This window comes from Nelumbo lutea, chromosome 2, assembly GCF_056320005.1.
Source record: "Nelumbo lutea isolate HS-2025 chromosome 2, American lotus-T2T, whole genome shotgun sequence".
Taxonomy (NCBI): Eukaryota; Viridiplantae; Streptophyta; class Magnoliopsida; order Proteales; family Nelumbonaceae; genus Nelumbo; species Nelumbo lutea.
In genome coordinates, this window is record NC_142685.1 from 30,805,359 (window position 1) to 30,830,682 (window position 25,324).

General features: G+C 40.0%; 1 long non-coding RNA gene, 5 other non-coding genes and 1 pseudogene across 6 annotated transcripts; all 7 read left to right on the forward strand.

Annotated features, from left to right (window-relative positions):
• The first annotated feature begins 6,324 nt into the window (after positions 1 to 6,324).
• Positions 6,325 to 6,443, forward strand: LOC148869591 (U5 spliceosomal RNA). Its single transcript, XR_016108517.1, has one exon. It is a non-coding gene; the product is annotated as a U5 spliceosomal RNA (small nuclear RNA).
• Positions 6,444 to 8,080: 1,637 nt separating this feature from the next.
• On the forward strand, positions 8,081 to 8,240 carry LOC148869592 (U1 spliceosomal RNA). Its single transcript, XR_016108382.1, has one exon. It is a non-coding gene; the product is annotated as a U1 spliceosomal RNA (small nuclear RNA).
• A 2,320-nt stretch (positions 8,241 to 10,560) lies between these two features.
• LOC148869593 (U2 spliceosomal RNA) lies at positions 10,561 to 10,679 on the forward strand (annotated as a pseudogene).
• Positions 10,680 to 11,808: 1,129 nt separating this feature from the next.
• On the forward strand, positions 11,809 to 11,968 carry LOC148869594 (U1 spliceosomal RNA). The gene has a single exon (XR_016108454.1). It is a non-coding gene; the product is annotated as a U1 spliceosomal RNA (small nuclear RNA).
• A 2,817-nt stretch (positions 11,969 to 14,785) lies between these two features.
• Positions 14,786 to 15,785, forward strand: LOC148869595 (uncharacterized). Its single transcript, XR_016106659.1, has 2 exons — positions 14,786 to 14,892; positions 15,402 to 15,785. It is a non-coding gene; the product is annotated as an uncharacterized LOC148869595 (long non-coding RNA).
• A 2,542-nt stretch (positions 15,786 to 18,327) lies between these two features.
• LOC148869596 (U5 spliceosomal RNA) lies at positions 18,328 to 18,446 on the forward strand. The gene has a single exon (XR_016108525.1). It is a non-coding gene; the product is annotated as a U5 spliceosomal RNA (small nuclear RNA).
• Positions 18,447 to 22,968: 4,522 nt separating this feature from the next.
• LOC148869597 (U2 spliceosomal RNA) lies at positions 22,969 to 23,164 on the forward strand. Its single transcript, XR_016108530.1, has one exon. It is a non-coding gene; the product is annotated as a U2 spliceosomal RNA (small nuclear RNA).
• Positions 23,165 to 25,324: the final 2,160 nt, after the last annotated feature.

Genomic DNA, 25,324 nt, shown 5'->3' on the forward strand with positions numbered 1-25,324 from the left:
GTCGGCAGTGGGCTGATGGTGGATGTTAGCGTGCTTCTGGCACTTGCCACATATTCTGATGAGCTCGATCGTATCTGCCTTCATTGTTGACCAGTAGTACCCCTGTCAAAGCGCTTTCCGGGTGAGGGCCTTGCCCCCAAGTGTCCATCGCACAGGCCCTCATGAGTGTCGCAGAGAACGAGCTCGGCCTCAGAAGGTCGCAAGCAGCGCAGGATAGGGGAGCATGTAAGACCTCTGGTACAACCGTTCATCTATTATGACGTATTTGGCCGCTTAACGCTCTACCCTTCTGGCAGCATTACGATCTGTAGGGAGGGTCCCTTATAGCAGAACGCTCACGAGTGGATCGATCCAGCTCGGCTCTATGTGAACGACGGGAGCGACCTCCTCTACCGCCCTGAGAATGCTAGGCCGAGGTAAGTTCTCTATATACACTGTTCTCATGGTGTTATCACTGGTGCTGGCTAACCAAAATATGGCATTGGCCTCAGCGTTCTCTGATCTCGGGATCTGCCGGATGAAGTGTGACTGGAAGTTGAGCAAAGCCTCTCTTACTTTGGCTAAGTAAGCGATCATGCTTGGCTCGCGATTCTTCATACACCCGTAACCTGGTTGACCACGAACTGAGAATCACTGCAGATGACAATGTGTTTGGCTTTCACTTCGTTTGATAGAGCCAGCCCGGCTAGTAACGCCTCGTACTCTACTTCATTATTGGATGCCGCGAACTCGAAGCGTAGTGCATACTCCAGTGTCACACCGCTTGGTCCATACAGAACGATCCCAGCTCTGCTACCTTAGTGGTTTGACGAGCCATTTACGTGAAGGATCCAGGGCTCCTCATCACAGTTTGCGCTTGGTTTAAATAGGAGAGATGCCGTGTTGGTTGCTACTTCATGGTGCTCAAGCTCAACCGGCCTGGGAACCTTAGGCTCGCTCAAGCTGGGGGCCTCGTGTTTGACCGGCCTAGGGACTTCGAAGCTAAAGGTGTATTCTGCGCCAAAATCTGCTAAGGCTTGGGCCTTGATAGCAGTTCGCGACTTGTATTGGAGATTGTACTCACTGAGCTCGATGGCTCACTTCGTCAACCTTCTAGAGACCTTGGGCTTGAGCAGGACTTGCTTCCAAGGTTTGTTGGTAAGGATGATGACAATGTGAGCTTGGAAGTACGAATGGAGCTTCCGGGCTGCCATGACTAGTGCGTAGACCAGCTTTTCTATCTTTGGATACCTCATCTCTTCTCCCTGCAACACTTTACTCACATATTAGACGGGTCGTTGGACCCGATCTACTTCTCTTATTAGTACTGAGCTGACCACCTCGTCACTTGTCAAGAGGTACAACTCTAAAACATCACCCTCTTTGGGTCGGGTTAAGACTGGGATGCTGACGAGGTACCTTTTGAGCTTATCGAACGCGAGCTGACACTCTTCGGTCCATTCAAAGCCTTTGCTTTTTATTGCCTTAAAGAAAGGCAGGCAACGATATGCCAATTTGGACATGAAACGACTCAGGGCAGCTATACAGCCATTCAATTTCTGAACTTCCTTCAATTTCCGGGATGGTCTCATTTCTAGGATAGCCTTGACTTTGTCTGGGTTAGCCTCAATGCCGTGCCGGTTAATGATGTACCCATGAATTTACCCGATGTGACACCAAAGACACACTTATTCGGGTTCAATTTCATGTTAAATTTATGCAGAATTTCAAAAACTGAATGCAAGTCTTGTATTAAATCATGTGAAAATTGGGTTTTGAGGACCATGTCGTCTACATAACATTCTACTTTTCGACCAATCAAAGGCTCAAATAATTTATTTACAAGTCTCTGAAAGGTTGCCCTGGCATTTTTTAACCCCAAGGGCATGACCTTGTAACAGTACATGACGAGCTCGGTTATGAAGGCAATTTTTTCTTCGTCAATTGGGTCCATCCTGATCTGGTTGTAGCCGTAATAGGCGTCTAAGAAACTTAGCAACTCATGCCCTGAGGTCGCGTCCACCAAACGGTCGATCCTGGGTAGTGCAAAGCGGTCCTTTGGGCAAGCTTAGTTCAGGTCGGTATAATCGACGCACATGCACCACTTACCGTTAGCATTTTTTACTAGAATGGGGTTGGCCACCTAGCTCGGGTAATGGACTTCCCTGATAAAGTTGGCTGTGATGAGCTTCTTGACCTCCTCGTCAACTGCTCTCTAGCGTTCTGGGGCTAAGTTGCATTTTTTCTGTCTAACGGGCCTAACTACAAGATCAATATTTAGCTTGTGAGTTATGATGCTAGGGTTTATGTCGGGCATCTTTGCCACGAACCATGCAAAAACATCTAAATTTTCAAGTAAAAAACTTACTAGTTGGGATCACTGAGGTTCCTCGATAGAAGCGGCGATCTGAAGTGTCCGAGATGGTTCCTCTGTCGACGCCGGGATGGAGACAGTCACTTCTGTGGGTGCAACTCGCTCCTCGCACTGCTTCGTAGGTCACTCTAGCTCGAGGTCGTCTATCACCTTGGTTTTTCCTTTGAAGGCACTGGCGTAGCATTTGCGGGACTCAAGCTAATTGCCTTGCGCCACTCGATTCCGAAGTCCGTAGGGAACTTCATCACCAAATAATAGGTGGAGACCACCGCGTGTAAGGCGTGGGTGATGGGCCGACCTACTATGGCATTTTACGGGGAGGGAGTTGTGACCACCAAGAAATCATGGTTAAGTCTTATCATGCTAGGACAGGTGCCGACCTCCACAGGTACGATGACTCTTTCCAGGGGCCTGACCACCTCTCCGATGAAACCAACCAATGGAGTCTTTGCAGGCTTGAGATCACTCTCCCGAAGCTGAAGTTTGTCGAAAGCTGCTTTGAAAAGGATATCTGCCGAGCTGTCAGAGTCGACGAGGACATGCCTGACTTCAAAGTCATTGATCTTTATTTTTATGATGAGCGCGTCATCATGAGGGTAGTGGACCCCGCACGCATCATCCTCTGTGAAGTAGATCGGGTCTTCCATCCTTGGCCGCTTTGGGGGATTTTGCTCTTCCCTGGTGGCCTTGTGAGTTGATGTCCGAGCTGTAGCCGAGGTGCAGCCTACGACGATGACATGGATAGTTCCCCGAATTGGTCTTTCTTCAGGGGGGCTGCCTTTGTTTGCCTGCTGGATTCGGGGGCATCTCTACTCTGCTCCCTCTGCCGACCTGCTTTTCTATTATTATTATTCTGTACAAAATTTTCTTAAGTATCTGCGACGGATGAGTTTCTCTATCTCGTTGCGGAGGTTTTTACAATTTTTGGTACTATGACTGTGGTCTTTATGGAAATTACAATACAAATTCTTATTTCTTACACTAGGATCTGCCTTCAACAGAGATGGCCACTTCACATACGGGGCATCCTTGATCGCGATAAGGATCTCGGCCCGCTTGGTTTTCAGGGGCGTGTAGTCTGTCCTCTCTGTTGCTGGAGCTCGAAAAGGCTGACCTGGCCTTGCCCCTCCGAGCTCGGTCCTTCTTCTTCTTGCTATCACCCTGAGTTGAGGGCTCTGTTTCCCTTCTCCTTTTCTCAAGGGCCGATTCACATTTCTGGTTGATCTCCTCCTCCATCCCTATAAACTAATCTGCGAGCTTGAGGAACTCAATCACAGTCTTAGGCTGGTTAACGATCACATGCCACTTGAATTCTTTGTGCGTGATGCCGCTCTTGGCCGTAGTGAGCCGAACTGCGGGGTCCGGGTCGGGTATCTATAGGCAAGCGTCATTGAACCACTTGATATAACTTCGGATGGACTCTCCTTACCTCTGGACTATGCCAAGGAGGCTCTCCTGGGTTCTGGGGCACCACTTACTAGTGACAAAATGAGAAGTGAAGATTTGCACGAACTGCGCCCAACTTTTTATTGATCCAGGCGCAAGGTTCCGGTACCATGTGCGAGCCACCTCCTTTGAAGGTGGTGGAGAAAGTCAAGCACATACAAGACTCGCTGGCCCTTGCTAAGTGCATCTGGGACTGGAAGGCGTCAACGTGGTCATTTGGATCGAAGGATCCGTCATACTTATCCAACGAGGGAACTTTAAAGTCCTTGGGCATGGGAACAACAAAGAGTTCTAGAGATAGGGGGATGGAACTGAGAGAAGTGGAGTAGCTTTTGCTTCACCCGAGCTTACCTTTTCCTTACCCTTGAGCTTGGGTAGGTTGTGAGTGGTAGTTTGGTGCGCTCGGCGACGCCTTCGTTGCTTCTTCGCTGGCTTGGCGTTAGTACTCCTGGCCTTTGTATTACCGAGCTCGATGGGCCTAGGGAGGGGCTCAGACTTCTGTTGTTAGCTGCAAATTGAGGGGCCTTGCCTGAAGTCCGTGGCCAGTACCTCGAACTGGTTTTCGGCGAGTGGGAGCGGGAATTGCGAATGCTAGGGCGACGTAGGCCTAACTAGCTGAGAGGTCCCCGACTTGACTGCAGGCTGCGAGGTAGGGGTAGCCAGTCTCTCTTTCCTATCGTGAGACGATGCCGAAGTCTCTCCCCGGGGAGAAGGACATTTGTTTCGACGGTGAGGCTTGGCTTGTTGCGTGGCCAGATGCCGAGGAGGGAGCAGCTGCTGGGCCTGAGGCAGTGAAAGAAACTACTGTTGATACTGATACTAGGAAACTTGATGCAGTACTTGCTGTTGATAAAGTTGAAACTGCTAGAATTGTTGCATTTGAGCTTGCATAGCTCGCATGCATTGCATCAGGCCTTCAACCTAGTTTTGGTTGGTCACCGGAGGAACGATAGAGGGTTTAGTGAAGGTGTTCCAATCGTGGAAAGAAGTGGGACGTTCACAGGTGCCACTGTTTGAGGCACATTCAGGCTGGGAACTCCGTCTGCAGAGAGGGGGACGGTGAACTATCCAATGCTAATAGTGGGAAGCTGGGGTTGCGCCTCAGAGGCGTTTTGGTTGGCACCTCGTCTGGCATTGCTGGAGGAAGCCATGGATGCTGAGTTCTGAGAGTTGTAGAGATTGGAGGAAGGCTTTTTGAAGTGATTCCCACAGACAGCCCCAAATGATGCAGTGCGATCCGGACACTCCTTGTTGGCAGAAACCTAGCTCCTAGCTGCTGACGGACGGTACCTGAGACGAAGAGGAAGGTGAAGAATTCCCGGGGAGCTCATCTGGCAGGAACACTCTGATGCTTAAGTTAGAATTCAGAGAGAACTATAGAGGATGCAAAGAGAGAGCTAAGAGTGCAGATGGCTCAAGTTCAATACCTTTGCTCCTTGGGGATCGGGGTCCTTTTAATACTGATGCCTTGTCAAATCGGATGTAACCGTCTCTGGCCCTTTGTCGCAGCCATTATTTGCCAGGGCTGCGCAGGTAACCATTGTAGGGTACTGCCCAATCAAGTGAAAGGCATGACCCAGAAAGGACAGGCACGCCGCCACCTGTCGAGAGACGTGGGCGCATACCACTAGTGTTGGCAGAGACTGCGTCGTCAGTCAAGAGACGTGGGTGCAGTCTGGTGTGTACGGTCTTGCCAGATAAGAAGCTTCCTAAAAATGCCGCATCACTTAATAGCGAGCTATCCCATAGCGAGCTGCCTTGTAGCGAGCTACTGGAGGCGTCCCGAGGTGATTCCGTCAGGTCCTTGAGACGACCCTTTTGCCTAAGGATTGGAGCGAGCTGATTGTCCTAGCTCGCGAGGTGGGATAGACTTAGCTTGGAGTGTCCCCTTTGTCTACCGACGTGTTCGAGCTCGTGCCATAGCGAACTTGTTCCATAGCGAGTTGTCATGTAGCGAGCTGTTCCGCGAGGGCTTTAGTGAGCTTGCCGCACCGAGTAGTTAGGATGTTGTGCTGTGCCGTCACTTATATCGAATCAAGTCCATGTTTCACCTGCTCACGAGGTCGGGTCAAATCACCCTCCATGAAAATCCTTTCTTCATATAATGTACAAATAAATGAAAAACATTTCAAAAGAGATTTTGGACATTGGATCCAAGTAATAAATAAAAAAAAACTAAAAGTAGAAAATATACAGTTTTTTGGCATTTTGTAGAAGTTTGAGTTGGCCGGGCCCCAACTGATCTCCAAATAACGAGTTTAGATTGGGCTTGGTGTATTGGTCTAAGTTTGGGCCCGGGCTCAGCTGGATCACAAATCTTGACTGGTTGTCTTGTTGGGCTTTGGTGTGGGCTGACCTAGGTAGACAAACGTTGAAGAGTTGCATTTGTCTATAGGATGCAGTAACCAAGAAAAGAAGACCAGAAATATATAGCACACTGTTATCCCATATCGGATGAGAGAAGAGAACTCCCCACACACCACCAACTATAGAATATGGTCATCAGCGGAAGGAAACATTCACGCAGCCGCGCGGTGAACACAGAGCGAACTATTCTTTCGCCTTTTACTAAAGAATACCGTGTGTTCGCCGCATTCAGCGGCATACGCCTATTTTTGGAGGGCTTTTCTCTTTTTTGAGAAGGCCCCAACAATTCTATCATTTCAAGTTTTTCAATCAATTTTACCGTGTGTTCGTCGCATTCAGGGCAGACTACTTTGATCAAGCAAGATTTTGAACTTCTTACTTCTAATGCGAACTATAGTTTTGCAGTTAAGCTTCTTTCACTGATTCAAAATATAATAGGCGACAAGTGAGAGTAGAGTCTGTAGTTGTAGTAGCAGTAAGTTCCTGGTTTTTACCAGAATCGATGGCAGAACTTGACTACATTTCATCAATTTAACATCCAAGTGATTGACTTGTTGCTTGATAGTTCTACATCTTGGATGAGCAACCTTACAAATTGTTTATGCATGGTATGAGGAAAAAAGCTTCTAGTTCTATGAATCTGAAACGATTGAAACTGCAACATAAGAACACATTGAAACAGTACTCTATTTCTGTATTTTGGATGGCAATTCAGATTATCCAGGTTGACATTTTTGCATAAACCCCAAAAAAACTCAAACAGACAATTCAATATTTAATAGTCGGCTAGGTGGGTTTCTTCTTCTAAACCACCAATCATAAATTGCATTTCTTGACTATATATTTGCATTATACATGAAACAGTCCCATATTTCCATGAAGGACGAGAACTCTACTCACTATTGACTCTATACTGAGATGCTATTGGCATTAAACAGCTGTGTAGTGAGCAGAAAGCGAACTATTATTTTTTTCTAAAAAAAAAAATACTATGTAATCGCCACTCAAAGCAATGCATTTTCCTACAAATCCTTGGAAGCAGAGTCTGGCCTAAAACATTTGAAAGTAGTGAAACATAAGGAGGGGATTGAAGCTGAAATATCTTTTGGCATCAGAAGAAGCTGAAGAAGATAAAAATGTACTTGCGAGGACAATGAAGATTGAACTCCTAAAGAAGTTGTCCCCACAACAGAGCAGATTATAGCTATTAAATTAATGCTGCAACTATAGATTCTCAAACTTTTGAAGAGGTTGCAAGGCTTGAGTATGCTTTGAGGAGTGAAAGTCTCTCCTCTTGCCAATACTAAAAGGTGATTCCTTCTGCACTCTCATATGATATCAGTCAGAGTGACTTACGTATTTTTTTTGTTAATGTTATGATTACTCCATGAAAGGACAGTGGAGTGATGCTGAAATTATCTGCCCATTACAGTGGAGGAAGCTTCCCTCCCCTTTAATTTACTGGTGGGTACTGACCAACTTTCATGGTGAAGATGGCGGCTTACATATATGTAATCAACTAATTAATTCACCCAAGGATGCTTAGCTTTGGAGCTTATTGCAGGCAGTATATTCTATACACCTTGCTTTATAAAAATAGGATGCTGATAGCATGGTGATGGTAATGTCCTATAAAAGCACTAAAAAAGCGGGGCTTTAATGGATGTTCAAGGAAAATTTCTCATCAAAATAAAAAGAAAAACCAATATACAAAGTCATTGTGTGCCCAGATCTCACTACTGGTACTATGCCTCAGTTGACAACCAATCAATAAGCTCTCATGTGGAAAGCACAAGGTAGGATGGTAACAGTAGGCCTAAGGTTTTCATGTACTCATAGTCCCACATCGGTAAGATAGAAAAGAAGCAAGTGAGAGAGGGAGGTATAAGTTGAGACAATGGAGAAGAGTGAAACATACTTACCTGGACGGGGTTGATGGGTGATCAAGAAGGCCCATGGCCTAGGTTGGCGACCTCCATTGCACCAGGGAGGGGTGCCCGCCTAACATCTCCCCAAGTGGGAGAGTGTACGTCATAATTTGTGCTAGCGGGGGTACGCGTTCGCGCGGCCCCTACCCAATTCTAAAATCAAAGTTTTATTTGAGCTTACGACTGTTCTAAAATCAAAGTTTTATTTGAGTTTACGACTGTGGAGGACAGAATTCCAACTCCAACACTAATCGAAGTTTTTGTTTTGGACAAAATCTTCATTTATTGCTTCAATCTCATCTTCACGTTGTTAGTTGTTACTCGATCTTCCTATCGTAAGTCAACTCGAATCCCCAATCTAGAACCAAATTGATAGCTTGGGTATTCTTTGTTAATGAAACTTCCCAATTCATAGCTGAGTTGAATTCGGGCCCGGGATTCTGTCGAAGGCTTGTTGGCTTCGGCAAGCATTTTGGAGTTGATCCGTCGCTTAGCTTATCGAGTCAGGGGAGTCCCTTGCAAGGGAGTCAAGTTTCTGACGTTCTAGTCGAGGGTATCCTCTCCCGTGCTCGAATTCCGTGGCCCAACAATGTTGCAGCAAAAGGTTTCATTAGTCTTCGGAGTTGGTTTGGCTTTTCCCCTTTGATTGGTTATTTGTCGACACTGGGAAAAGATAGCTATGATGGAATGGTTGTTAGTTTGTTTTGGTGTTCGATGTATCTGTTTAGTTTGTGACTGTGTGTCTGTCTGTTTTCTTAGTGGCTTAATTTGTTTGTTTATTGTCTTGTTGTTTCTTCCTGGTTTTAATGGAAATGCTCTTTTTACATACCAGAAAAAAATATCCTTTCTTTAATGAATTGTTGAATAGACTAATAGTAAACTGAACCCTTAAGTTCACGGTTCATATGAGCTGCTCGTCCCTAAATCCCATATCGGAGAGTATAGCATCCTTGGCCGTAGAGCATAGCTAACTTTTCAAGGCCTTTCTCTGTTCTGAGAAGGTCTCAACAAATCATTAGTTCCAAGTATTTTCTTGAATGTTAATTCTCTTTTACGGTACTGGACCGGCTAGCATATTAAATCTCCTGCTCAAACAGTTTTTCATGCTAATTGCTAACAGGTTGCTAATGGAGCATGCACTCGGCTGGCCCTTTTTTTTTTTTTTCGGCAAAGCAGAGACTATTGCCTTAAAGCCACCTGGGTTTCTGAATTCTCCCCTAAACATGTTGGCTCTTCAATGAAGAAAGGAAAAGATTTCAGAAGTCACTGAAAGCTTTCTATATTTGATGCTCAAGCATTTTTTTTTTTAAATCTTTGAGAAGATGCAGAAAAGTCATTGTTTGCTTTAAAACATCTCAAAAGTGGTCTTCGTTTACTACCACCACTATCGTGATTTGAGCCATCTCTCTGCTCCATATTTGTGGTAAGTTGTTTCAAATGGTAATCTCAGCTTTCAGAGGATCATTTGAAAATTAGGAGATGAGCTGCTAGACTGTCAGAGAAGGTTTTCTATTTTAGTGGGTTTATAAGGAAAACTAAAATACTTTTTTATCAAACTAACATCCCGGCGTGTCCAATTGATTGGTGCTGCTTCTTGAATGAGCCACCTATTAAATTGCTTTTTCTTCGGTCTATAAAGATGCAATTCATTTCCTGTTTAATGAATCAAAAACACTTTGAAAACTGGAAAAAGAAACGCATGCAGTTCTTAATCTTGACTTCTATAGTGGATTTGGAGACCCGAACTAATTCATGTGTTAAGCCATATGACTCTCTTTCCTTGTGGCATAGCCCTTTGAGCAAGTGATCCTTTTTATTCCAATTTTGACATGTTGCAATGGTTTTGGAAACCCAGAAAATTCTCTACTCTGCTCCTAATGATCTCGTCCTGTTTCAGACTATATGCTTTTGGTTTGAGTCTCTAATGAAACCTACAGACTGAAGAATAGCAACATTAGTCCAGAAAACGAATTGAATTAATTTTCATGATCTCATGTTTGTCTAAACTGAAATGCAAATAGAATTAATTGTTTTATTGCACTTAGCACCGGCAACAGATCAAGGAAGCCAACGATGTAAAAAGTTCACAAGGCAGCTGAGGTGATGTGAGCTGCACTGTCCCTCTCTATCTATTCTAGTTTTTAGTTGCACCTTGTGCCACAAGAACTGGAAGTAATAATAAGAGATTTTTGATCAAATGATGATAAATAGTTGGGTACACTGAGGACACCCAAATTGTATGAGCAGCATGGCGAAGTTGGAAATCATCTTGTCTTCCAATCAGAGGGTAATGCCTTGGATGACTGCTGCAAGCACCACAGCCACCTAAAGATATATATATTTTTTCAAGAAACAATTTAACCCATTGAAACTTGAAAGTAAACAACATAACTAGAGAGGATCTCTCTGGAATAGAACTCTTGATACAAAGGTGTGTGCCTAAGAATAGTCTACAGACTACAGGGAATAACCAGATGATATTAAATTAATTTTTCTTGGGCGAAGGTCCATCACAGTAGCTTGCTACTGGGGCTTTCATGCGTCGTCCATGCGTTGCACTACTGCACGGTTCTGGCGCACCCTTACCAAATCTAATTTAATATGATTTTGGTTGAATGGTTGTGATTTGTGAATCAACCCAGTGTTGTGTTGTGCTTAATGTCATATTTCCCAAGAATTTACGTTTTTCGATTATCCACATAACATAATTCAAGGTCCAAGGAGGTATTCTGGAACAATGAATTGCATGATTAATTTGCAATGGATATTTGGGTTATAATCGGCTGTGTGAATCGATTATCAAGGCTGTTAGGTTTCAGGACCCAACAACATTAATCTTTTAAAATAAATTGGCAAGGCTTTCAGAATAGAGTTGAGATCTACTAATAAAACATGTTCCAACCCTCTACCAACATGATCTAACACCGCATATTCTATCATGAGACTGGCGTCCACTATAAAAGTTGGATCTGCTATATATGAGATTTGAGGTGTGAGATGATGTTGGTAAAGGGTTGAAAAATGTTTTGTTGGCAGGTGATCCAAATTTTTCAGAACATGGCTTCTGCCATTCCGATTTGAGCCCCATATGAACCTTTTGAAGCTGTATTTGGAGAAAATCGTAGGCGTTCCAAATGCTGAAATTGTAGCTGTAATATAAATCTACTCTGAGTTACATATTTGGAACATATATAGTACTCAACTAAAGCGGCTTAATTAACAACACAGCTCACCCCAAACATAGAAGCCATCCCAAACGGGACCAAAATATTTTAGTATGTTACTACTTTTCTCATGCTTCCATTTTCCTCTAACGGGATCAGTTAAGGCTGCCGTCTCAGTTGTAAATTGGGATTTGTTTCCTATTTTATACAACAGGACCTAGTTAGATCAATTGGGTGTACATGACTTCAACTTTGTTGGAAGGTCAAGGATAATTATTCATCAAAATAATAAAAAGAGAAAAAAATCTATATACAAGGTCCAAATCAAAGTGGTTAAACATGATTTGATTCACGATTTTTGGCTTGATCAATGTCATTGTGTACCCATATCTCACTACCCTCGTGTGGAATGCACAAGGTATGAACTATGAAGCAAAGGAACGTCTATTGGTCCTAGTTTTTTATTTACTCATAGTCCCACATCGGTAAGATAGAAAAGAAGCAAGTGAGAGAGGGAGGTATAAGTAGATGCAAAGGAGAAGGGATAAGCATACTTACCTGGACGGGGTCGATGGGTGATCAATAAGGCTCATGGCCTAGGTTGGCGACCTCCATTGCACAGAGGAGGGGTGCCCGCCTAACGTCTCCCCAAGTGGGAGAGTGTACGTCATAATTTGTGCTAGCGGGGGTACGCGTTCGCGCGGCCCCTACCCAAATTTATCTTGTTTCTAGAAGTTTCCAGAGTACACTGCTTTTAGTGCCTCAAACTAATAGTTAAATCTCAATGATTTCGTTTTCACAAATGTCCTTGTTCTATCAAATTTAGTGTTTCAATTCTGTTATCTCTAACCATGATCTTGTATCATGATTCATGACCAACGCCCACCTCCAAGGCTGCTGAGTGAGGTTATATTTCTAGACAAGGATTTCCGTGGTCCATCAAAGTTGCAGCAAATGGTTTCATTAATCTTCGGTGTTGGTTTGGCTTTCCACCCGATTGGTTGATTGCACATCTTGCAGATGATAGCTCTGGATCGTTTCTTCCTTCCTGATTTTAATGGAAATACTCTTTGTGAAAAGAAAGTTGTTTTTAATGGATTGTTGAATTGACCAAGTAGTAGATAGAACCATAACAGTTCGGTTGTCCCTAACGCACTCAGTGGCGGCCTAGCTTACTGTGAACACTTCTGGGAAGACCTCAACAAATTATTGGTTCGAAGTATTTTATTGAATGCTTAATTCTCTTTAATGGTGTCCAGTACTGGGTCTCTTGTTCATATTAGAATTCAGAGAAACCCTTCTGCCTATATCCAATGTTTTTTTTTAAAACATCTAAAAAAAAGGTCTTTGTGTACTAATTATCACTACTGATGGGATTCAAGCCATCTCTCAGCTCTGCATACTGGTGGTAATTTGTTTCAACTGGTATTCTCTGTTTTCATGAAAACTGGGAGATAATCCGCCAGCCTGTTACAGAAGGATTTGTTTCCTGTTGGATATTTTGGAACTGAAGGAAAAACTAAATACTTTTGGTCGAGCCAACACCCCCGGGTGTTCAATTGGTTGGTTCTGCTTCTTGGATGAGCAACCAGTTAAATTATTTTTCTCTTCAGTCTATAAACGTACAATTCAATGAATTCATTTCTGGTTTAATGACTCAGAATCAATTTGAAAACTGGAGAAAGAAACACTTGTAGTTCTTGATCTTGACTTCTGCAGTGGTTTGGAATATTAATTCTCTTAATCTCTTTTCTTTGTGGCTCAGCCCTTTGAGCAGGCCTTATATCCTGTTTATGCAATTTTGACATGTAGCAGTGATTTGGCAACCCAAAAGGTCAAATTTCAATTGTCCAATGGTCATTTGCAGTGTGACATACAAATTCGGTACTTTTCTCCTAGTGATCTGTTGCTCTTGAAATTATATGGCTTTGGTTTGAGTTTCCAATGCAACTGACAGATCGAATAATAACAACATTAGTCAAGAACATGAATTGGGTTTTGACGGATCTTAACAATGAAAATGCTGACTCTACGAATTGTGATATGTTATGTTCCAAGGTCTTAAATTATGAAAGTTCAGACGGCTTGAAGAAAGATAAAACTTCACTATTAATATGTTATGGTGTTATATTCAATTTATCAAACAGTAATTGCCTGTACATTTACTTTGGTCCATCATAAATCTTCTCTTGATGTTATTTTGGTAGCAATATGTTTTTTCTTATCATAATTATCCACATAAATACTATTAGAAGACCTTAGTGACTTGTTTTTTTTTTTTTTTTTTTTTTTCCATTTTCGGTAGAAGACCTGAGTGATTCTTTGTTTCATTCTCTTCCCATTCTCATTCTTATTGGGTTCGTTTAAATATTGTTCTTTTCTGTAATTTGAGTTCCAAAATTTATCACAAGTCAAATGATCTATGTTTTCGGTGTGTTGATGGTTGGGATGCAACTATTCCTGTACCAGGCCTCTTGGGTTTTTGCTGTGCTATTTTATAGGAAATTTCTGCACTTTTTTAGTAATGGGTGCTGTTATTTGGACAGTTTCCTTTTGGTTTTTGATGAACTAATGGTTGTGTAAACTAAAAAATAGATAGGGTTACTTCATTACTGCATCTGTAATACTCCTATGGGGACACAAGTTTTTATTGCACAGAGCATAAGCAACAGATCAAGAATGCCAACAATACAAAAAGTCTTGTCTGTCTGCAGAAGGCAGCTGAGGCGATGCAAGTTCCACTATATCAGTCTATCTTTTCTAATTTTTAGTAATAACATGTGCCACAAAAAGTAACAAGAAGAGATTTTTGATCAAACACTGATGAAGAGTTGGGTAGATTGAGGGCACCCAAGTTGTATGAGCAGCTTGGTGAAATTGGAAATCATCTTGACTTCCAACCAGAGGGGAATACCGAAAACCCAGTGATAGGAAAGTCTTCTCCTTCCCAATATTCCCCTGGTTGATCAAACTTTTTTCTTTCAAGAAAATTTAACCATCCTTGTATTCACAGGGAGATACTGTTATGATAAGTAAGAACAGCAGAGCAAGGAGTCTTGGATGACTGCTACAAGCTTCACACCCATCTAAGATATTATGGCAAAAACCAACTTACATAGAAAGGAAAGAACATAATCGTAGAAGATCTTGCTGGAACAGAGCTCTCGACACAAGGTGTGGCAGAGAATAGTCAACAAGGAAAAAACACAACTGATGTAAAATACACTTTTCACATGTTAATAAACGAGGTGGGCTGCAATTCTGGAAAAAAGTAAATTCATCATCTGTTGATGCCTACGGTGGAAGCAATACACCTTTTGACCTTTTCCTTTTGTTTAGATTTTCTGAAAAATTGGAATATAAAACAATTAAGGATGTAGATTACTGGTACAGCAAAGCCAAATATGGTACACAGAAAGGTCCAACCAACTACCAGTTGTAACTGAACCCGAAAATCCTCATCTCAAAGAACCTTTCAAAAAGGAACTTTTCCTTACAACTTAGTTTCATTGAAAATAAGTTTCAGAAAGAAACTTTTCCTGTAATGTGATAAGCCACGAAGAAGCCAGCGTATTCCTTGGCCAAATCCAAGGTTCATGGACTAAGTCATGGCAGCAACAACCAGTACTTAGTTGTCAGTTATCTCTGCTTCCACTAGATTTATGAATTCCTATTTTCCAGCAAGTTATTTTGGTTATGTACTTAGTGGTATTCTAGGATGTAAATACTCGTAGTAGTGGTCTGAATTTTAGGAAGAAGTTGTCAGTTATTCCTTGTATATATTTCCCTTTGATGAATGCAGGCAGGCAGTGAAAATTTATCCCAAAACCTTGAGGTCTGTTCTCACCCTAAGAGAGCAATTTACTTCTTGCGCTTTTGACTGGGACCTATCAAATAGCTTCCCAGATTTCTTGTATCTCTGCACCTAAATGTTAGATAAGTTCTAGCGGGGGTACGCGTTCGCGCGGCCCCTACCCATTTCCAAATTCAACATTTAGTACGACTAACCATTGTTTTTATGTTAATTCTTAGGAAAATGGATTTTGGGCTGAACTTATCTAACCTTAATATCATATTCGATCCTGGAATTCTTTTCAAGGCTTCCTCGATCTTAGAGGCTTAAAGCTTCATCTATTCTTGCAGGATTGAAGCTAGTGGAGATGGTGGGGGCTTCGCAATGCATTTTGGAGTTTGATAGTTTTGAGCTGATCCGTAGCTTATCAAGTTCAGGGAGTCTCCTGCAAGAGAGTTATGTTTCTGATCACGGATATCCTCTCCCCGTGATTGAAACTTGGAGTTTTTGTTTTTCTTTTGTGAACAGATGCTCGAATTCCGTGGCCGATCAAAGTTGCAGCAAAGGGTTTCATTAGGCTTCAGATTTGGTTTGGCTATCCCCCAGAATCGCTGTTTGCAGACCTTGAAAAAGATTAGCTGTGATAGACTGTTGTTAGTTTGGTTTGGTGTTTGATGTATCTGTTTAGTTTGTGACTTTGTGTGTCTGTTTACTTAGTGGCAACATTTTCAATCGAAGAGTCATCTGCAATCTCGCAAACAAATTCCGTACATTGCTCCTAATGATCTTGTCATTTTCAGACTATATGCTTTTGGTTTGAGTTTCTAATGAAACCGAGGACTGAAGAATAGCAGCATTAGTCGAGCACGAATTGGGTTTTGACTGATTTTAAGAATGAGAAGAAACGGCACTGTTAAGAACATTTCATGATGTTTTGTATTCACGATTAGCTACATTAAGTTCAATTAGAAGACCAGATTGATTCATTTCTTTCAGGTTTCCCCTTCTCATTTTTTATTGGATTCTTTTAAATATTGTTGTTCTGTAATTTTGAGTTGCAAAATCCATTATTGGTTTCATGAACTCATGTTTATCTAAACTGAAAAGAAAATAGGATTAATTGATATTATTGTAATACTCCTATGGGGGCACAAGTTTTTATTGCACTTAACACAAGCAACAGATCAAGGAAGCCAACAATGTGAGTTGAGGTAATTTGAGCTCCATACTGTATCTATTCTAGTTCTTAGTTACACCATGCCACAAGAAGTAACAATCAGAGATTTTTCATGAAATGGCGATAAGGGTTGAGTAGATTGAGGACACCCAAATTGTATGAGCAGCATGGGGAAGCTGGAAATCATCTCGCCTTCCAACCATAGGGAAATGCATATGATAGTAAGTCTTTACCTTCTTAACTTTCCTCTAGCTTGATCAACTTAGACATGTGGTTGGTGAGGTATAGATTCTTAGGCCAAACCCACGTGTGAAACCTCCCCTTCATGTACATTGCACAATGCTGATCCATGCACTGTCCCCATGACGAACCCTGATAGCCATGCTAGCCACTAACCAGGGCCACCTTGTAAGGGGTGTTGGTTTTGAGAGTATCAAGGATAGGTACCCAAAGAGGTCGATAATGGGAGTATCAAGGATAATAAACATTACTTTTCTGAAAAAATTCATACTGACAAAATTTACAATAATGCCACTAATCATAGGTAGATTAAATGTGTACAAACCATGACACATATTGTACTATTGCATGGGCCTGGTACCTCCTTACTAAAGCTATTTTTAACTTTTTATTGTTGTTTCCTCATCAATACTTGTACAACTATTATTTTCTCCCCTTCAATGGTACTACCTTGAAAAAAATTTCTACCTCTAGGTTGTGTCCAGTATGATAAGAGAGAAACGGAAAGTTGAGGGAAGGTTCTTAATAAATTTCACAAAATTCTTTGAGAACTTTACCTCAACTTTCTATTTCACTCTCATTGGCTTCAAGGATTAAAGTATCGGTACAGTACTCTCGAAACGAGGTGTTATATATCCATGGCATAGCCATTGATACATGACACACTATAATTGGTATGTATCCCATGAGTTGAGTTGTATTGTGCCGTATTGGTGGATATATTTCGATATGCATTGATATGGAAGTGTATTACGACATCGGTGGTTAGTTTGAAGAGTTTGTATATTGACCACTTCTGAACTGTTTTTGAATTTTAATAAAAACTGAAAATTTTAATTATAAAAACTAAAATAGAGTTATAATTATAAAAATTGAAATAGATAATTTAAGATTTAGTTTCCAAAAAATTTTAATAAAACAAAAAATTCTAAAAATAATTTATTTTTCATTCTTAAATAATTTATATGTTTTATTTTACATATAAAGTATATACTAAAAATGAAAAATGTTTGTTATTTGAAAAAACATCGTTATTATTTATATAAAAACACTAAATAAATAAGTACTGAACACCATAATTAAAAAATTGAAATGAAGTTATAAAAACCAAAAATTATAAAATGATTTATTTTATCTATCTTAAATGATTTACATGTTTTATTTTACAATAATATGTTAAAAATGAAAACATATTTATTATTTAAGAAAATGAAGTTATTATTTATATAAAAATACAAAATAAATAAGTTTTTCTAAAAAATTAATAAAAATTGAAAAATATAATTATAAAAATTAAAGTAGAGTGATAATTATTGTATGATGTATACATGTTCAAGTCCTAGTATTGTTGATTATAATCTTTCTTTTTATATGACCTATAAAAAGTGTGCATTTCTCATGTCTTTATATCTTGTTCATAGATATATGAGGTATAGATTTAGTGTTATTAATGTATTTATGTGATTTCATTGCATTTCCTTATCGTATATAGGGATGACCATTTCAGCTTGACCCGGAAATTCCAAATGAATGGAATACAGTTCAAAAAAAGCTTTTGGACGTAAGAAAAAAATAGAAAATAACAGATATTTTTAGCATTTTGCAAAGGTTTGAGATGGCCGGACACCAACTGAGGTCCAAATAACGAGCTTAGACTGGGCTTGGTGTACTGAACCAAGATGGGGTCGGGGCTCAGTTGGATCACAAATCCTGAATTTGGGCTTTGGTATGGGCTGACCCAGGCACACGAGTAAACGCCGCAATATAACAGATTAATATCCCATATCGGATGCGAGAAAAGAAATCCACACACACCACCAAATATAAAAGATGGTCATCAGCAGCGAAGAAACTCACGCAGCCGCGCGGTGAGCACAGAGCAAGCTATTCTTTCGCCTTTTAGTAAAGAATACCGTGTTCTCGCCGCATTCAGTGGCATACGCCAATTTTGGTAGGGTTTTACTCTGTTTTGAGAAATCCCCAACAAATCGAACCGTTTTAAAGATTTGCAATGCGTTTTCGGTAATACCCCTCCGTTCTCGTCCCTTCGTATCTCTTACTGTTCTGAGAATGAATTTAGTGGAATTGAGATGTTCGCTTCTATTTGGCTTCAAGCAGCTGCACACTGGGCAACGGGGCACAGAATTTACTATTCCTTCCTCCTTTGGGGGCATATACCAAACTTTTTGAGGGTTCTACCTCCATAAATGTGTTTGCAGGTTGAATAATGATTGAGATGAAGGAATTATTTCATGATTATTGTTTTTTTTTTTCAAATCTTTATGGGTTGCCTATTAATCATAGAAGAACAGAATATATTTTTTAACTCTTGGCAAGAAATGTGATGAAACCAGAACTTCTACATGCATCTCTTATAACCTTGCTCCCATCTCATTTGATTTGAGCTTTTGAAGGTTGGTTAGGGACTGGGAAACCAGTGGCAAAGCATTTTCCTACAAATTCTCTTTCTCTTTTTGGAACCTCAGAATATGGCCTAAAACAGTTGCAGTTGCTAGATTTCAAGAAAATGAAACAAAAGGAAAGAATTGAAGCTGAAAATCTGTTTGTATCAACAGAAGATAAAAAGGAGACAAGAAAGCATCTGCTAAGACATTCACTCTGGATTCTGAAGGAAGAACAAACCCCTAAAGGAGTTGCCTCCACAGTCCACACCAGAGAAAACTATAGCCATTATGGCTGCAACTATAGATTCTTAAACTCTTGAAGGGGTTGCATGGCTTGAACAGGCTTTGAGGAGTGAATGTGTTTGCTCTATGCTAATTTACTAAAAGATGATTCCCTTTGCATTTCCATATGATGTCAGAATGACTTGGGAGTTTTTGTTAAATGTTGAGATTACTCCATGAGTGGAGTGATGCTGAAATTATCTGCCCATTACTGTAGAGAAAGCTCCACTCCTCTTTACTTTACTGGTGGGTAGACCGTAGACGTATGTAATCAACTAAGGCCCTGTTTTGCAAATCTTTTTGAAAGATATGATGGGCTTTTAGAAGTTCAGCAGACCAAAAACGGTCTTTTTCTATTTGGCTACTAAAGGCCCGCTAGACTAAAAGACAAAACTCCAAAAAGACCATAAAAGCCCAGAGTGGTCTAGATTTGATAAGCTACAAGTGAAGCTCTTTCAGGCTTCCCAGCTTTCCCATGTGTCTCACAAAAATTCCAAAAGGGTTGATTGAAACTCCCGATGCGTCTGCCCCAGTGGGTTCATCGCCGCTTGTACTCTGTTTTTCGTTCAGGAGGCAGGTAATGAATAGTGTATCCTTGAATGAAAACTTAGAGTTTTATAGGTAGGTTAAGGGCAGTTTTGTAAAATTGGGAAAATCTAGGAGCACTTTCGTAATTTTGAAAAATTGGTGGCATTTTAGTAATGTTCAGTAAACTTGGTCAAACCGGGTTCAGGGGTTGAACCAAGTTTCAGTCCAATGGTGGGTGGTTTCGGGTTGGGGTGCTCTTGGTTTGGTGGGTTTTTTCTTGGACTAAATCGGTACTGCCATTTTTTGGAAAATTGGTAACCGAAATCAAATCGAAACCAGTCGATTAATCGGTTGACCAGTTCGGTTAACCGTCGGTTTTTTTTTTTTTTAATTTTTATAATATATTATAAAAATATATATACGTATATAATAAAAAAATTATAAAAATATTATATTTTAATTAAAAATAATATATCATATGTTATAAATATATATTTATATATAATACATATTTATTAATTTATAATATATAAAAAATATAAAAAAATGTATATAATATACATAAATATATATAAAATATATAGAAATATATGTATACCTGTTGGTTCGATTAATTGCTAGTTTTCTATATTGGTTAATCGAAACCGAACTAATCGGTTTGATTTTAGCCAGTTCGGTTTTTAGGTTTTTTTGCTCACCCCTAGTTTCGGGTCAAAAAATGGAGGGTTGAAATGGGTCTGACCACAGAGAGTGGGTTTGTGTGTGTGAACCCATGTGATTAGCCGAAATAGAATCTTTTAGATGGAAGGGTAAATGATGGTATTTTTTATTGAAATTTTACAAGGTGGGGTTTTCGGACATTCTGAATTGATTAGTAGGGTCATATTGGCCCAATTGGGCAACTCCAGAAAGGGCTTGATTTAGCTCCTGGAACCTCAAAATGGAATTTGTGTGTGATCGAGGGGCAAATCGAGCAAAAATCTTATCATGTTTCGGAGAGATTGGCAGTGTCTGATTGGGAATCTGGGGTGAATTGGGGTTTATGCGACGAACCGAGCAAAAATCGGGTGTTGACACCTATTGGCGTGGAACACTAGTTGTTGTGAAACACATTAATTCTTCCATATCTTTCAGATGGCCGAATAGTGATGTGAGATACTGTTTGATGCAATAGTTCCCTAATTAGTAAAGTAGTAGTTCATTTGTTAAACTTTGACATGTATGTTGGGGGAGTGCAGATCTGCTACCGGGTTAGTGCAAGTATATACAATCCTCTGAATCACATTCTTTTGTACTGCTTTGTTCCCAAAGGATATACCTTCCAAGAGAGATGCCATAACAATGATGGGGGATACAAAAGGTTTGGGGGAAAAGTAGCATTAGTAGTGGTGGCAACAATGCTATCAAAGACCCTCACCTATAACAAGGATTTTGTAGGAACAAAGATGAGTTCCTTCATGCCAATCTATTTTTTCTTTAATAAATTCTTTTCTATGTAATTTTTTCTTGCCATATTTTATATCATGGTCCAAGATATATCATGCTTAGAGAATGATGCATATATGGAAAAAGGGTTTTAATATTTCAATGATCATCAATAAATCTTTCTTTTTTATGGATTTGAGTTATTAGAAATTAAAAGATAAACTTGAGGTACAAATCAATTATTTTGCATAGGTGAATGTGTAAGTGGGACCTACAAGTGTTATTTTGTACAAATAAAAGTGTATGTGGGGCCCATAAGTGCTAAATGTACATTTGGATGTATCACTGGGTCCATTCATGACATTTCATAGGTGCATTTTCATTTAGATGTTCAGCACTTGTTTGTTGTGGTATGTATGCTTACCAAATAGTCTTTTTGTCTTTTTAGCTTTTAAGAAGATCTATTAAAAAATTACAACCAAACAGTCTTTGGTCTTTAAAGGTCTTTCTATGAAAGCTCATTAGTCTTTTAAGGTCTTGAGCTTTTGAAAGATCTTCTTAAAAAGATTTTCCAAATGCCTCCAGAGTCTTTATTATTGCAATTGACAATGTAAACTCAAATGATGTTGTAATTACATGAAAATGAAAATTGTTAATTAAGGAATTAGTACTCTAGAAGGGAAATTGCTTCATATGAAGTGTATTGCACATATTATAAATCTAGTTATAAATGATGGTTTGAAATCAAAGGCTTATCCAAGCAGAACCTTATTATGATGAATTTTGTCATTGAGCCTTAAGCTATATTCAGATCTTTCAATGTTTTTGGGTTTTGAGGTCATTTAATATAAATAAATTACTTTTGTTGCTGGATAAAAATATTAAAAAAACTTTTTGCCCAATTTCTTGGTCAAGCTTCGGGCTTGGGCCTGGGCTTTGGTAGCTTATGATTTGAACAGCTTCTTTTGTTTTTTCATGAACTAATGTTTGTGTAAGAAGAGCTTTTCGATCAAATACTGATGAAGAGTTGGGTAGATTGAGGACACCTAACAGCTTCTTGAAATTTGAAATAATCTTAACTTCCAACCAGAAGGGCATACCCTGTGATAGAAAGTCTTCACCTTCCCAATATTCCCCTGGCTGACCCAACTTTTTTCCTTCAAGAAAATGTAACCATCCTTGTATTTACAGGGAGATACTGTTATGATAAGTAAGAACAGTAGAGCATGGAGTCTTGGATGACTGCTACAAGCTTCACACTCATTTAAGAATATTATAGCAAAAATCAACTTAATTCATAGAAAAGAAAGAACCATTCAACCAAAAAGCTTAAGCTGTTATATAAGATCCATTGAAAATAATTTTCAGAAAGAAACTTGTGAGAATTATCTTTTGTGATGGTGGGCCACTGCTGGAGGTGCTCCTTTGGATGGCTAAGGCTCTGCTATTGGTGCAGAGTTAGAAGCAATAAGGGAAGCTATTCGTACAGCTAAGCATAAGGGATGATGGCCAGAGGTCTCTCAATGAGATAGATAGTTCATGAAACTCTTTCTGGTTGAAGAGATACCTGGTTGGCTGTTAGACCTACGTACTTTGTAAAAACTCTTTTTCTATGTCTTAATAACAAGATAAAAAATGCCAATCTCAACCTCAAGTAAGTGGGTCCCGTTTGGTATGGATGGTATACATGGGCCATAGACATTAAAAAAGAAATGATAGTTGTTTCGAGTGGTAGTAGTTGTAGTATGGAACTCAAAAATCCTCAAAAGTGTGAGTTGATGGAGTCCCATATCGGTAATGTTGAGAAACAATGCAAGGATAGTTGTGTTATAAAATGGAAACAAAGAGATTAACAAAGTCATACCTTTCTCGGCCTTTTGGCTAAGATCAAGTGTAGTATCTGTTCTTATCAGTTTAATATCTGATACGTGGGCCATCGGTCCACATGATATTAAATTAATTTTTCCTGGGGGAAGGCCCACTGCAGTAGCTTGCTACTGGGGTTTTCATTCGTCGTCCGTGCGTTGCACTACTGCACGGGCCTGGCGTACCCCTCCCAAATCTACTACAAACTTCGACGACTAACGATGGTAAAAAGTGCTGTTAATTTGGTATCACAGGGTAGAGGAAAATAAAAATTTTATTTTTCAGAAATGTAGGAAATTGGGTTTCTACATTTAGTCGGAAACCGGACCAAAATCATTTTCAAGAGAGGGCGCAAAACTCCAGAGTCAAGGATTTACTCAACTTCCGGTGAGGATAGTGAGGGTAGGATAGTGAGGGTGTGTACTCACTCCATAATGCTTTGGAGGGAGGCACGCAAGTAGGATGGCTCAGTGCACAAGGCTCCTCACCAATGCCTGATCAGGGGGGGACAGATGTACTAGCTCGGATTCAGTCCTCAAAAAGAGCTGTTCTCGCAGCTTTTTACATGAGTGCATTGGGAACAATATCCCCATAGTTGTATATTTATTTTTTCATAGGGAGATATTCCCAATGCATGGTTGCAAGTGACCGTAAAGATGGTGTGAATATGGGTCTTGTTATACTGTAAAATCCGCTTACCAAAACTTCACAGGAGAACTACTCCCTTCATTCAACTCACATAGTGCCATGGAATAGCATTTGGAAGGTGAAGGTTTCTTTCAGGTTCCAACTCTTTCTGGAAGCTACAATGGGATTGGAGTGGTATTCTCTCGCTTCAAGAAGAGGACAATCTCAGTGTTCTCTATCGACAAGATGTTGAAACAACAACAACCTCTCTTTTTTTAATTCTTTTGCAAGAGCTGCTTGGATTGATATACACGAAAGTTTTCAATGTTTCATTCATCGGTTCAAGATTGTGGTAAAATGCTCTGCCTCCGGACATGACAAAGAAAGAACAAAATGAGTTTTAGCAGAGAGTTGTTATTGCTCTTCAACTTATATATAGGATGTCAGGAGTAGGGGTGTCAATTGGACTGGATTTGGTCCAATCCGATCCAGTCCAATGTGAATCCATTACAAATGGACCAGGTCCAATCCAATCTAATGAATATTTTGGATCATTTTGGACCGGTCCAATTCAATGTCTGGATCATCAAATTTGTTTTAATTTAGATTAATTTTAACTCAAACCTGGTCCAATGACATTTATATTCTTATCTTTATCCATGGGCCAATCCAAACCAATTCAATATAAACTCATCATGGATGAACATGTCCAATCCAATCCAATAAATACTTTGGACCATTAAGTCTGTACTGGTTCAATTCAATATGTCTTGTTGGTCGGTCCATTCCTTTCAAATTGATTTTCATTTGGAACAAGTACAATCCAAAACCGATCCAGTGACATTTCGCCTGTTTCGGCTTGTGCTTTGTAAATTGCTTCGGCACAAAATAAGAAACGGTCTCTCCAACGCACAAATGGTTGGGAGTTCACGTTCTCATCATCCTTGGTAAAATCAAGTCCACCACGTAGACATTCATAAACCGCTCTACCGTAGTTCTTAGCGGATAACCCCAATTTTGGTTTAATAGTACATCCCAATAGGGGACGACCATAGTCAGAAGCAGAGAATTGTGTAACACCTGATCCCATATGGGTGATTAAAGCACTCAACAACCATGTCCTTCCAACTCAATAATCTGAAATTCGATCTCCTTCTGGCTTGCATCGGGCTATTAATTATTAAGACATTCAAACATTGCTCATATGCTGATGGCTTCTATAGGAAACATTAAATTAAAAGCCTCTATTGCTTTTGTTCTAATGAGATGAGATATTATTGTAAGGTGATTGCAGCAAAAGTGTACAAGTCTACAGCCTAGCAATCAACTCAAGCTGAATGCCAAGCTCTCATTTTGAGACTCTCAAGGAAGCAAAGAGCAAAAATATCAAGCAGCTGAATGTTTAAGCTCTTAATATAAGTTCATCTTCCTGTTTTGACAAAAAAGAAAGCCTACCTATAGATTGTTTGTTTCCCGTCTGATAGCAAATAAAACAGAATCGGAGGTTTACAGAAAGCTCTTAATAAATTTCATAAAATTCTTCGAGAACTTTGCCTCAACATTTTTTTTTTTATTTTCTTACTTTCTATCAAACCAAACATAGCGTTAGTGCTAAAAAAAACAGATTGGTCAACAAAGAATCTTCCCATGGGCATAGGTGGGGTTCTGTAGCCAATCTCCTTGTTTGTTTAGAAATCAATCCTTCATGCAAATAAATGAGAAA